Source organism: Phalacrocorax carbo, chromosome 6 (genome assembly GCF_963921805.1).
Source record: "Phalacrocorax carbo chromosome 6, bPhaCar2.1, whole genome shotgun sequence".
Lineage (NCBI taxonomy): Eukaryota > Metazoa > Chordata > Aves > Suliformes > Phalacrocoracidae > Phalacrocorax > Phalacrocorax carbo.
Genome location: NC_087518.1, coordinates 31,337,671 through 31,351,095, shown reverse-complemented (window position 1 = coordinate 31,351,095; position 13,425 = coordinate 31,337,671). Strand labels below are relative to the sequence as shown.

Genomic DNA, 13,425 nt, shown 5'->3' with positions numbered 1-13,425 from the left:
TCGCCTATATTGATCGTGTCTAGCTGATTCCTGGTGTGAGGACATGGCACTGTCACCTTGCCTTAGGGCAAAATCTATCCATGATCTGGAAAGCACAGTGCACAGGGAGCGCTAATTAAGCGGCACCAATGCCCACAATTACTGATGAAATCTTAAGCCAACCCCCGCCAAAGAAAGCAAAGAGAAACGGATAAACATAAAAACATGAAGCACTTTGGGCAAACATACAGGAGAATTTCACTTTGATGATGCTTAATAGCGCAGAACACTTTGAAATGAAAAGGATTAAATCAGAGGTGCTTTTTTACGTTTCAGCTGAGCAACATTCAAGATGCAAACCGAGCCCATTTTGTCTTAGTTGCAACTGGAAACTGTCGAGGCTACTTGATATTCAAGAGTAAGAAATCATTTCAAAGTAGCATTCTAAACGAAGTGAACGAATCACACATTCAAAGCCTGATCTGTTCCCTCTTTCCACGATTCTTACTGTGATCTTATGCAGAGAAGCAGGTCAAGGCTCCCAGGCTGGGCTGTTACGAGGACGCCCTCCAAACCTAGTTCTCCTTTGCTGTTGTGGAGTTTTGTGCTCCAATATGCTACCAGCACAAAAGGAAGATAAATATGAGGGAAACATTGTGGCGTGCTATGGCAAAAAGGTGCAACATAGGTGTAACTTAGAAGATGGTCTATGCAACCAAAGATTGTCTAGTTTTTTATGCTTTTCACTCAGACTGGACAAAGCCTTTAAAGTACACACAAGCAGTAATTCTCACTGCCCAAAGAGAGAGACAAAACTGCCATCCACGCAGCTGCATGCATACCTCCCCCACCACCACCTCGCCATGCGCAGAGGAGCCCCCCACGTTTACGTGAGCGGTGCCGTACACAGCCCAGCCCGGTGCCAGGTGTCGGGGTCTGCCTCTGCTGACAGCCACAGTGACCCACCAACGGCTTCACCTTTACAGCTGCCTGGAGCGGCATCCCCCTTTTCGCTTTAACCATGAGATTTGCTTAAATTACTCATGAATGGACATCATAGTTTTCTCTATAATCCAGAAGATACAGGCAAAATACAGCATAAAGGTAATGATCTGAGTAAGTAACTCCTACCAAGAGAGCAAACGGGGTATCAAGCACCGCTATGACCCAAATGCCTATGCTGAGCACTGTGCCGCCGCTGCCCCTCAGCAGGCTGAGTCTGTGCATGAAGAGATGACTGCTGCTTCTTGGTAGCACACAGCAGCCAGCAGCATGCAGCTCTCCTTGCTTGTTTTTTACATGTTAATTTTTTAAGCTGCATGAGAGCAGCCTTATTTCTCTGGTTTCATCTTGTACTGAGATAAGGCAGAATTTAACTTGCACAGAGTCTATATGGCACTTAATCATCTGCCTCAACAACACCAGAAACTAATCTGAACACGTTACATCAAAAACCGTATGATGAGCAGGGGAGAACGAGAGTCAGCTGCTTCATTTATCTCCGTTCTCCACCGTCTTCACAGTCCCTGTTTCCACACACTGAGAGTTCACAACCATTGCTTAATGCACGGTAACTCTTCCCACCAACCGTTCTTACCAACATGTCCTCCTTTACTTTCTTCAATTGCAATTCACACCTGTGAGTAGGACCACGTGTGAGTCTTCTGTGGCTTTATGGGGGATAAGGTAGCTCTTTCACCTCTACAGGAGCTACCCATGGATGTGGCCTGGGACGAAGGGCAGTCCACGTGCCTGGCACGCTCTCCAGCAAGCAAAGAGCATGGCAACACTTTCTCAGCAATGTTAACAGTAAATATATGTGAAACAGGGATCAAATCATGAAAGGTGTAAGTATCAGGGTGTAAGCATCATGTTGTGACACAGAAAATGGCTTCCGTGCTTGTTGAAAGAATATCCTGACTTGTGCATGTTAGTATCTAATTCTTAATTGGAAAGTAGTACCTAAATACAGTGAAAGTCTATTTTAAGGGTCTGGGAGAGGGTAGGAGGGTGGGGGAAATCCCTCTTAGAAAACCAGTCCATACTAACCCCCTTATGCCATAAAACACAAATTTGAGCAGGTATGCTTAATAACTTTGGCAGGGACTGTGCTTCACTGTTGTTGTCTATTCAGCCGCATTACTTAAAGGAGTTTGATAATTTATTACAGCACTCTTCTGGGTATACAGTAGTAAGTGAAAAAAAAAATTTAAAAGCCCATTTCCATATTCCCCAATTTAATTCCCTGAAACAGTTTGTGAATTCAACAAAGGACTTCTCTAAGCCCTTTCATAAGTAAGCACATAGTGCTAGCTATGCTTCAGTCTTCATGGACTGCTTCTGAACAAAGTGTGCTCATAAATTTTCCGTAAAAGCTTCTGCAATATTGATTTCTTCTTTCTTTAGCACCATGGGGTATATTGGCTAGAACTGATGGTTATCAAATTTAGGACACTCTTACAGTTTATAAACATTGTTCATCTGTTTATCCCAGTATCTTATCTCCTTGACTTGTTTTATTTTATTGTGTGCAAGCATAAAATCATGTCACTAGTCATACATACAGAAGAAGCCATGCAGAGATCTTAAGAAGACATCCACGCAGAAGAACTGAACAAGCAAAACCTCCTTCTGAAAAAACCCCAACAGCCTACTGCACTGACTGCTCAAAGGACTCACTGCAGTGAGGTGATATGTGGCAGTGAGAAACAAAAATGCTTTGTTTTTAGCTGCCCTCCCTATTTGGGCAGGGCTGGAAAGTCTCCTTCACCTTCTCTGGCAATCCTGCACACAGGCAGCATGCCGAACATCGGCATCCACTCAGCTCCAGGAGACCTTTCCCTCATTCTGCCATTTCTTTAGCTGTTTACAGACAGTTCAGTCTGACCTCGCTGGATTAATAAATCGTGCATCTATGACTCCTTCCTCCAAAACGTTTTATTGCTCTAATGAAGCACGAGCACTCAGAGGAGGTAGTTATCATTATGTTCATTTGACAGCCAAGGAAATGGAAGCAGTGATGTAAAGTGATTTCCTGAACATATTGAAGACAGCCAGGGGCTGATCCAGACAGAAAAATCCTATTACCTAATTTCTAATTTCCAGCACTGCCACAATGACAGACCAAGCAGAGTATCTCTTTCCCAAAGTCCCACTTCTCTATCTAGCACTGCAGAAACACTCCAAAAAATATATTGTCTCATCACACTCATAATGTAACCAGTATCGTGTGATCTCAGCATTCTTAATATTTTTCCTCTCTAGTTCTCACCTTAGTGTGGAAGGAGGAAAAAAAAAACCAAAAAAAAAGAAAAAAAGCCAATTAACAAAATGTGCAATGCTTTCCTTTCCCATTCTTTGAAGCAGCTGACTTCATTTTCTGTTTGACAGGCGATGGATTTGCTTGGTATTTCAAGACCGAGGTGGGGGACTTGCATCTCTCCAAACACAGGATTATACTGTGTGCTGATGTGGGAGACCCCGAGCTTGCTTTGGGCGAGCACTGAGAGCGGCCACCGACACTGGCTGCAGCCCATCTTCCCTTTTATCCATCCATCACACACATCTTCAGCTGCAACCCCTGTGATAAGCCCAGACTCTTCCCACTGCTGCTAAACAGAACCATTTCCAAGCACAAGTGATGCCTGGGAGCCCGAGTCAGAGGTGGTGGGACCAGCCTGAGCTCACTCAGACCTGGCTCAACCCTCGCACACAGCCATGAGCCCTGGCTGCAAGTGGCTCTCACAAACCACCACTACGTGTGCCCCTCTTGAGGAGATCTGAGTTACGCTTGCGCGTACTTAATTTTATTCACATTATGATTTAGAACAATATTAAAAGAAAGTTAATTTCAAAATGATGTTTGGTTCTCCAAAGTGTGTCATATGAAGCCTGTAAGCTTTAAAGAAAACCTCAGACAGCAGATTAGAGACAACAAATTGCAGATCACCTGCACTGTCTTAGTTCACACTCAAAGCTGTTGTATCAATTTATTCTTGTTAATACTTCATATTTAAAAGAGAACTAAATCAGGTTCAAGGAAGGATAATAGAGCTCTACTTAAACAAGCCAAATTAAGGCTTTAAGGTAACAAAAACATATGAAGAAACTAACTCAGTGCTCTCCTGGTCTGTGCAGTCATTGCTATGCATAACTGTACCGTCCTTTTCTTAAAATGTGGTTGCCAAAGGCATGAAAAAGTATCCTGCAATATCTGCCACTGGCAATAAGTTTCAGAAGTAGATAAGCAATTTATTTTTCTTTTGGGAGGATGCAGCAATGGAAAAGAAGGAACAAAACCCACTGCAATGTGTTGATACAGCAGACTCATCTCTTGGATTAGACCTTAAAGGGGGTGAGTGGGATGTCATATTTAGATACATTCAGCTTGTATTGTATCTCCAATGAGATATTAGCCACAAGCATGAATTCTGAGAGGAAAAAGGGCAAATCGTAATTCCTCACAAAACTCTATTTGCACTGTGTCCGCAGAGAAGAAAATCTGCAGCATTTGCAGAAAAAATGTAGGGATTAAAATCAGCTGCTACCTGAAGAAAATTCATAAGCTGGAACACAGCTTGAAGAATTCCCATTTCTCCTTTTGTCACCGTGTGGTGAAGGGCTTGCTGATTACAAGCTTTTTCACCACAGGTTTGAAATCAGGTGGAACAGCCCTCATCGGCTTTTCACCGAGCTACAGCATCGCATTCAGGACCCAGACAACCCCCAGCTCTAAAACACACCACAGATCTCATTAAACATCATCAAACCCCTGGTTTTGGGGCATCACGATCAAAAAGTTTTTCATGAAGCAGCCTCTCACGCATCATCTGATTCCAGCCTTATCCTCATCACAGCCTGGCTTTGGGCAATCTCGCAGCACAAACCCTGCAGTGCTTGGGCTGATTAGCCACCTCTCATCGCAGTGGATGAAGGTGGGTCCATGTCACTCTGCTTGAGCTCACATGTTGCACGCAGCACAATAAATGCCCTGAATGTCAGATGCTAGTTTATCGTCTTTGCTGGCAGGAAGGAGATGTTCCCTGAAATTCCTTGGAAACGTACATTGTGTTGGAGAGAGTGTCTGCTTCATGCGTGCCTGTCTGAGTGCCTGCTGCAGAACAGCATCTCTCTCCACCTTGCTTTTGAAAAAAGAACTTACAGAAATGCTCTTTTTATATCAGCAAAGCATCTTGCTGCACACCCAAGTACCCCCTCCTTGCAGAGAAGAGTTTTTTTCCTTCAGCAAGTCAGCTCATTGCCAGCTCTGTAGGTGTAAGACCTCCTGAAGAGAGTCTTCAGGATAACACAAATCCAATCTGAAAGCTGGCTGGAGGCAAAGGGAACCAGCTTTGCTGTGAATTTTTATTTTCATTTAATTCTTCCACATCAGTTAATTATCAAAATATCTCAATTGCAATGGAGATGCCCACAGGAATTTACAGAAAGAGGGGAAAGGCAGGTTGCAAAATTTACAGAGTACCTGCACAATTTACTGTGATGCAAAATGGCAGAGGCCCCAGTCAGTGATGCTGGATGACTTCCAGCACCATATCCTCTTGTCAGATTTTAATCTCTAGAATGTATTTCTATTCATCTAAACCTGCTGAACCTGGCGTAACACATTATTCTTCCATAGCCCTGTTGTTTAAAGATCTGCTTAGTTAGGCTCAGTTAGCAATACAGTTAACCCAGTTAAAAGAGTAAGCTGAGACTGAGACATATTCAGTAAGTCTCACTGTACAGCAATCCAGTGGCAACACAGGAAAAGAGAAGGAAAAATTCAGATTCCCTGAACTGTAGCTCCAAACAACGGCATGTACTTTTGCGCTCACCATCAGTGCTGGTGTTTGAGAGGCACGTATAGTGACTGCAGGGGAATCTGCATTTAAAAAAAAAGCTCAAGGAAAGCTTGTTCTGCCTTGTGGCAGAGGCTCTTCAAAACACTCCTCTTCAGATCCCCAAATTGGTTTTCAGCATTCAAAAATTCATTTTCACTTTGAGATATGGAGGACTTATTATCCACTTCAACTCTATTTGTTTTAGCAAGAAAAGAGACACCCTGAGTGGCTTAAAAGCAGTGCTTGAAAATGGCTGATTATTTTATATACTTGCAGCTGATGTCTAGCAGCTCACCCAGACAAAAAGTGCTTCCTCTCGCCTACAGAGACAGGCTTTAGCATTGAGATGCAGACCGTGGAAGGAAACAGCTATGTCCACTTTGTCAGCAAGCGCCCAATTTGCATTTAAATTGGTTGTGGTCAACAGAAATACTGTGGCGAAGGATACCAATATTTGAAACATTCTAGATGGAAAATATCTATGTACAAGTAATTTTTATTATCTGACATAACTTAAAGAATGCCTGAACAATGAGATCTCTACTACAAAAGACTATATAGGCTAAATGAAACTACCTATATATCCCAAGGCCACAGATTAGGATCAGGTAACTGGGGAACTGACACTCTGACCAGACATCTGGGACAAGGCCCTGCTCTGGATAACACAGTTACTATGAACAGCAGCAGTTTTTCCAGCACAAAATTTATTCATTGGTTTGTACCTCATAACGTAATAGTTCCCTGTGATTTTGGGTGTCTTGCATACATACACCTTTCGGCACACAGGATTTGCTGCTAAAGGCTTTGTACATATCCTCAGTGACGATGCAAAATCAGACCCTCAGCTCTCCCCCACTTAAAGGTACATAATTCATTTTGATTTAGATCTAACCCATGCCCACAACAATTTTAGAGCCTTGGTTGCATTTCTTGGCACACCACAGCAAAAGAAGAGAAGGGTGAGCAGGAGGACAAGTGCAGTCTTCACCACTATCCCTGAGACAACAGAATCAGAAATTCAGGAAAAAGTCGCCAGTGATTTTCTTGCATCACTTAGGAAAGAAACAACTCTCCTAGCTACACTGTCCTAGGGTTCACTTTCCGACCTTGTTTATCCTGAAACTAACACTGACCTATCTCACAGTCACACTTACGGAAAACAGCTGACACAAAGCTAGCAACTGGTCAGTAACCAAGTTCAAAATATTGGTATTATCAAGGCTGTAAAACCTGTCATGCTGAACAAACTGATACCCTTAAGAAAATGGAGTTTTTGGAATTGTCTGCTAAAGACATAACAATGAACTATGGGAGGCTGGCAAAACAGAAGTTGAGAGCCAGAGACAAAAACTGAGAGATAGAGAAGCACTTTTTTAATGACCTTGAGGAGGTCATTAAAAGGAGGTCTCCTTGAGGAGAGCTGAGAGACTGATAAAAGCAAACATCCCACCTCAGAAGCCGCTGCGAACAGGGTGATAAAGTGTATAGTCAAGGAGAACAACTAACTGGGATGTTGATAAGAACTAAAACAAAGTGCCCAGTAGGGGAAATATCCTTGTTAAAATACTAAAAATCAGGCCCATAGACCAGGAACCGCCCCTGCTCTAGTAAGTCCCTTAACCTATGAGCATGCATGGTAAATTAAAAGTGAGCTATACTGCTACATCCAAGTGAGAAAGAAATTAACCAATTATTAGCTGAGGCATGTGAATATTAGCTGTGATTGACACATTTAACTGTATAAATGCCTTGTAGTGTCTCAGCGCAGTGTGCTGGCTTTGTGGGTTACCACCTAACGCCCATCTTTGCACAAAAATGAATCAAATAAAATACCTCTGCTCTGTGTGGAGTTTGGCATTTTGCACACTGGGCAGACAAACCCGCTTTTCAGGATAACAGTAACAGTCCACAAAGTCAACAGCTTTCAGCTAATAAACCCCTGGCTGAATACATCTTCTGAAACCTGCCCTGAGACTGGTGAAACCAGCTGTCTGTCACACCCGATTCTGACACTGCTGAGTTATCAAGCCACGTCTTGTCTCCTGTCACACTCTGTGCCCAGCACAAGAGTGACATTAAAAAAAATTCTGTTTCCTGAGATGGAGGGTGGGTGGTAGATCGCAACTCTAAACCATATGCCCAGATAAGCTACATTCAACAGTAAAGAACCTCGCAGTATTCTTTGAATATACATTCTATATGTTAATATTATTTTAGATCAATTCCATGTCACAGTATCAAGAAAACTGTAATGCTGTCATACTTTAAATTTGCATCTTTAAAATCACTGTCAGGCTTCACTGATGTCTGGTGAGGTCCTTGATGCTAAAACACCTTTCGTTACTTTTATAAATATTTCAACCCCACAAATTACTAATAGCAATTACTTTTCACTGCATTACTCTGCTAGCAAAAAATATGTGCCTTTTCTATATTAAAACTGAACCATTATATATTTACATTAAGGGCTCCACAATCCCTTCTGTAATATCTAATACTTCTATCTGTATTTCAGCAACTAACACAACTTTTACCACATCTTCACAAAAGCCTTGCTTTTTTTCTGCTTGCCCAATTCCAGAAACACATCTGCTAAAACCCTAAAATAATAAAAAAACTTTAAAACTGCACATTAAATGATCAGCATTTTGAAAATACAAGTGGGACAGTGTCCAACTTCCAAGGTATCAGAAATGCTCACTGAAGCATTTTACTGCAACAGCTAATCCTTGCCCTACTCTGTTATCTCTCTAATCCTTCATCTGCCGAGGTTTCCTCAGTGCCTTTAATGAGGCTTCAGCTTTTGCCATATTTGCACCTTTAAGCCTCTGCGGTACCTGCAAAATGCCTTGGCACAGAGCTGGCAGGTAACTGGAGGAAGGGCAGGCCAGGAGAGTTTAAAAGCACTAGTCAGCCATTAATGTGGTATAAGCAGCTGCTGGAGAGCATCCCTGGGGACGGGAACACACAGCAGTGCTGTATGTCAGCCCCAAGAGATAGAAAGCAGGCGTACCGATTCGCAAACCTGTATATACAAGGCTGCTTTTTGGTTTTTTAAACCTTCTGCTGTTTCACTGCCCCAGCTATGGTTCCCTCACCACCGCGAACATGACTGGCTGAGTTTGCCACTTTACCTGTGCAGAAAATGGTGCTCATTCATTATGTTTAGCTGAGACCCTGTCAGGCTAATCAATTACCAATGAACTCAAGACCTTCTGCTTTATCACCTAGCAGGGAAAATCCCAAGAGCATCTTAAGCACTGACAAAAGCAAGACGTTTGCATCAGGCAGGAGGGGCTGAAGGCGGAAGATGAAATGTGGCTGTGCTGCCAACTTCAGCTGGAAAGCCAAGCCACTGCCGCCACTGAAGAGTGAGCCTTAAAAAAGAAAGGGCTCCTACAAAGGGAAAACACCCACTTTTTTTTGCAGAGAAGGAAGCCAGTTAATATTAGCTAGTTTAGTTAATATTAGCTAGCTAAAAACTAGCTCCCACCATTTTTACCCTCTGGTACCAACAGCCACAAAGAAGAAGCAAGCTCCGTTTTCCTTCTGAGTTCTCTGCCCCGTTCCTCTTGCCATGGAAAGGAGACCCTCAGGTTTGGGATAACAGAATTCAGTGTTGCCTGACCTGCTACGAAGTTCAACCTGAGTCTGGACAACCCCTGTGTGCTTGTTCTTCCCTACACACTTAGCTTCTGTGATCTCCAAGGTAAAGCACAAACAACTGCCACGATATCTTAACTTGGGATTACTTTGGTGACTACCTTGTAGCAAAACTACAACAGTTTATATATACAGTGAGCTTTGTCTTGGCATAGCTAAGATGCTACCCTGAAATCAAACCATCTGGATTTTTCTTAGCATAAGAGACAAGCCTACAGCTTTAAAACATCAGTGACCAGGGCAACCAACACTCCAGTCAATGCAGGATTTTTTTTAATGAGTTCATGTTGACACAGCTAGAAGGAAGCAGTAAAGAAAAAATGTGTGTATTGAATGGTGCATGTGAGCACAAACTAAGCAAGATAAAAATCACTGAAATACATTTCCAACCTCATCAGTGAATTTATGCCAAGTTCTTCTGAGAGCTGGGTTCAGAAAGAATGAAAATTGTTGTAAGACAATGAAGTCAGAGTATTTTTAACTAACAGATTCACCTACACAAACTTTCTAATCCATCTTCTAGTAATTAAGAAATTCGGCCTCTTTAAAGAGATTAACTGCCTTTTCTTCTAGTTTTAGCACTCCTTTCAAAGTTGATGAACATACTGATCATGGAGCCACCGACAGAATACTGATAAATACAAGTACTTTGTATTTGCTACAATTACACACACAGCTTTTGGGTTTGTATACAGCTTTACTAAGGTGTAATGTAACTGCAATCTACAAGGAAAGACAAGTGAGGTAAGAAAGCTGAGGGCTTAGAATTCAGAAGGTTCAAATCTTTCATTCGACCCACTTCACTTTCTCGTCCTAACCTGATGACTACTGTATCTAACAGATTTGAAATGGCTGTATCAATCTTACCTGACCTACCTCACCTGTGGGGAGAGAAACAAGTTAAATTCTGCTTTATTCTTATTGAAATATTTCTGCATTTAAATGTTGAAATATGGCCTTACAAAGTAACTCATCACCTGCTCTTTAGCTGCAAAGGTTCCTCCTGATACCCAACACGTTCAAGGTCATTAAAACTAAAGACCTAACGAACCAATTATGTCTAGACAATGACAGAAATAGAAGCAGAGTTTCTCAAGTACCCAGAAAAACTTGTGTCAATTTTCCTGGAATTCTCTTTAAGAAGAAAATGAGGAAGCTCCAAAACACTGAAACGTCCTGCTTTTGAATGTTTAATCACAAAGATTCTGTCCTTATTTATAAAATGTCTATTTGAGACATTGCTTAAATAATTCCCTCTTGATCCAATGACAGTAAAAGGGCAGCAAGAAGAAATGCTCTTAAACATGAGGAAAATAGAAAATAAATGAAAAAACAATATAGGTAATTTATTAGGGAAAAATAAAACAATAGCTAAAACTAAATGCAGAAGAAAAAAAGTTTAAATTCCTTCTTGAGTTTCATTAGGCTGGACTTAATTCCAGAGCATATTGAAAACAAGAGGATTCCTAAGCATTGTTCATATGCATTAATAGTTAGAGCTTGAAAATAATTATGATTCAGAGGAATCAGAACGGTCTGTTGGAAACCAGGCTGCAGGTTTTTTATGCAAAGCAGAAGTACTGACAAAACTAGCAGATGAGATCTCTAGTCCACCGATGTTCATTTTTAGTAAATCCTTGAACACAGTCGAGATTCACTTAGACTAGAAGAAAATTCTGTATTACCAATATTTAAGAACCACAAATCAAACAATCTGGATGACTTCGGTTGGTGAGCTGAAATCCAGAAGCCCCATACATGGTCTGCAGAGCTGGTAAGGAACCAACCGATAACTGGAGTAGGAATGTAACTAGTTCCACACCAACGTGATTTTATAAACTGTAGGTCCCATTTTATTCTTCACCTACAGGTTTGACTGATAAAAGTAACTAACTTTATAGTTTTAACAGTCTTCTCTTGCACTGGATTCACTACCACATATTAGATGTATTTAAAAAAAAAAAAAAAAGCCAAACCAAAACCCCCAGAAGAGTATCCGATAGCCATAAAGCATGAATTAAAAAGCTTAGGAATTGGGTCAAAAAGCCATTGTCAAAGGGAATCATTACTCATGGACATTTTTCATTTTTGGTTAACGACATCCTAAAGGGTGTCTTCTGGGACTCATAAAAGATCCAGCACTATCAAACATTACATCAGTGGCCTTGAAGTGAAAAATACAGTCCCATTAATAAAATATACAGATGACGCATGGATAGAAAGAGCAGTAAGAACAAGAAGATGGACCAGAAAATTGCACACATGTATTCAAATTCCTGGAAATAGCTTACTCAAATGAAATGCACCACTGTGCCGACTCCAGACCAAACGTCTGAGGGGCTTTACCACAGCGCAGAGCAGCAGACCTCCAGCTGGGGTTGAATCCCATGAAGAGATGGGATCAATCCCAAGAAAACACCATTTGGACTTTTCCAAAAGTTTGGAAACTTTTCCACACTCCGGGGAGAATGGGGGATGGAGGAATGAGAAGCACATGCTGTGAAAGCAACCTGCCATTGGCTGGGCAAGACCTAGCTCTTCCTCCGCAGCCCTCTCCCTCCCACCTCACTGCTTGATGGCAAGCTGACCAAAATAATCCTTAAAAAATATGCTTTTTTTTGTATTTTTAATTGTGTCAGTGCCATTCATAACACAGCCCCACAAGTAGCAGCATCAGCTGTAGGAGGTCATACATGGCGGGGTGGGACTGGGAACAAACTGGTGTACAGAGAAGGGCAGGAAACAACAGACCACCTTTGCAGTGAGAGGAATGTAACTCTGCCATCAGAGTCAGGCTGCAGCAGTTTCTGCGGCTAATGAGAGCCCCGGGATGCACAAGGATAGGAAAAAGCAAGATGACTAGGGAAGTTTTAACCCTGGATTGTCACTGAGACCAATACTGGAATACTGCATCCAGTGGGGAAAAAAAATTAAGAGGGTGCAGAGCAGAGCCACCGAACTGTTTTGTACAGGGTACAAATGCCTCACAGCAGGAGGTTTAAGAGCTCAAGCTCCTCAGTTTGTACAAGAGAGCACAGACAGCTGAGCTGGTCACAGCATGATAGTACCTTCATAGGGATAAATTAAGTAATGGTACAGAATGGTGTATTCTGGCACAAAAACACATACCAGATCCAAGAGGGGAAGCTGAAACCAGAATGAATCCAAATGAGAAGTTAGAAACATGTTTTGAACTGCAAGATATTAACAGATTACCATGGCAAATTATACCTTTCCCACCTCCTGTTATACTCAAAAGAGAGCTGGATGCTTTTCCAGAAGAGCATTTAATAGAGTTTTTACTTTTCAGAAAATACTGCTGGAATGAAGTTGGATGAAAAAGATGAAGCTTAGATAATTGAAAGATGAAGATCTGCCTAGCCTTAACCTCTGTGAGTCAGTGGGCAGCATGAGCCACCTCTCATTTCCACACCATTGAACCTCGATGCCAAACATGGGCTACACAATGACACTGCCAGACACGGACTGCACCACGGGGCGCCCAGCAGAAACCATTACACCCAGCTGCCCTGATGCAATACCAATGACCAGGGCTGGGTGCAACCCAGTAGCAGCTGATGGCTTCTCATGCTGTGGGGTCTTGACTCCTGTGCCCTCGTGCCTGCCAAGTGCCAGGACTGTTTTCTGCCCAATGCCAAAGGCTACAGCTTCACCTTTGACAGTTTCTACTCCGCATTAATAATATGCAGCAGCAAAACATGCTCCACATTGAAGGTTTAGGACAGCAGAAAACAAATGGGATGCAGTATAAAAATAAATAGCTCAAGGTATTTTAGGACCAATTATTAATTTTCATATTTAATAACAAATGAGTGATGAAGGCCAAATAAGCATGAACAAGAACAAAATTATATGCCAGGTACACATTACAATAATACAAAACATATGCTTCTTCACTGTTTACGAGTTCCACATTTAG

General features: G+C 41.9%; 1 protein-coding gene across 6 annotated transcripts in view; it reads right to left on the bottom strand.

The window, feature by feature from the left end:
- RABGAP1L (RAB GTPase activating protein 1 like) overlaps positions 1-13,425 on the bottom strand; it is a 262,600-nt gene that overhangs the window by 16,579 nt on the left and 232,596 nt on the right. The window lies entirely within an intron of this gene.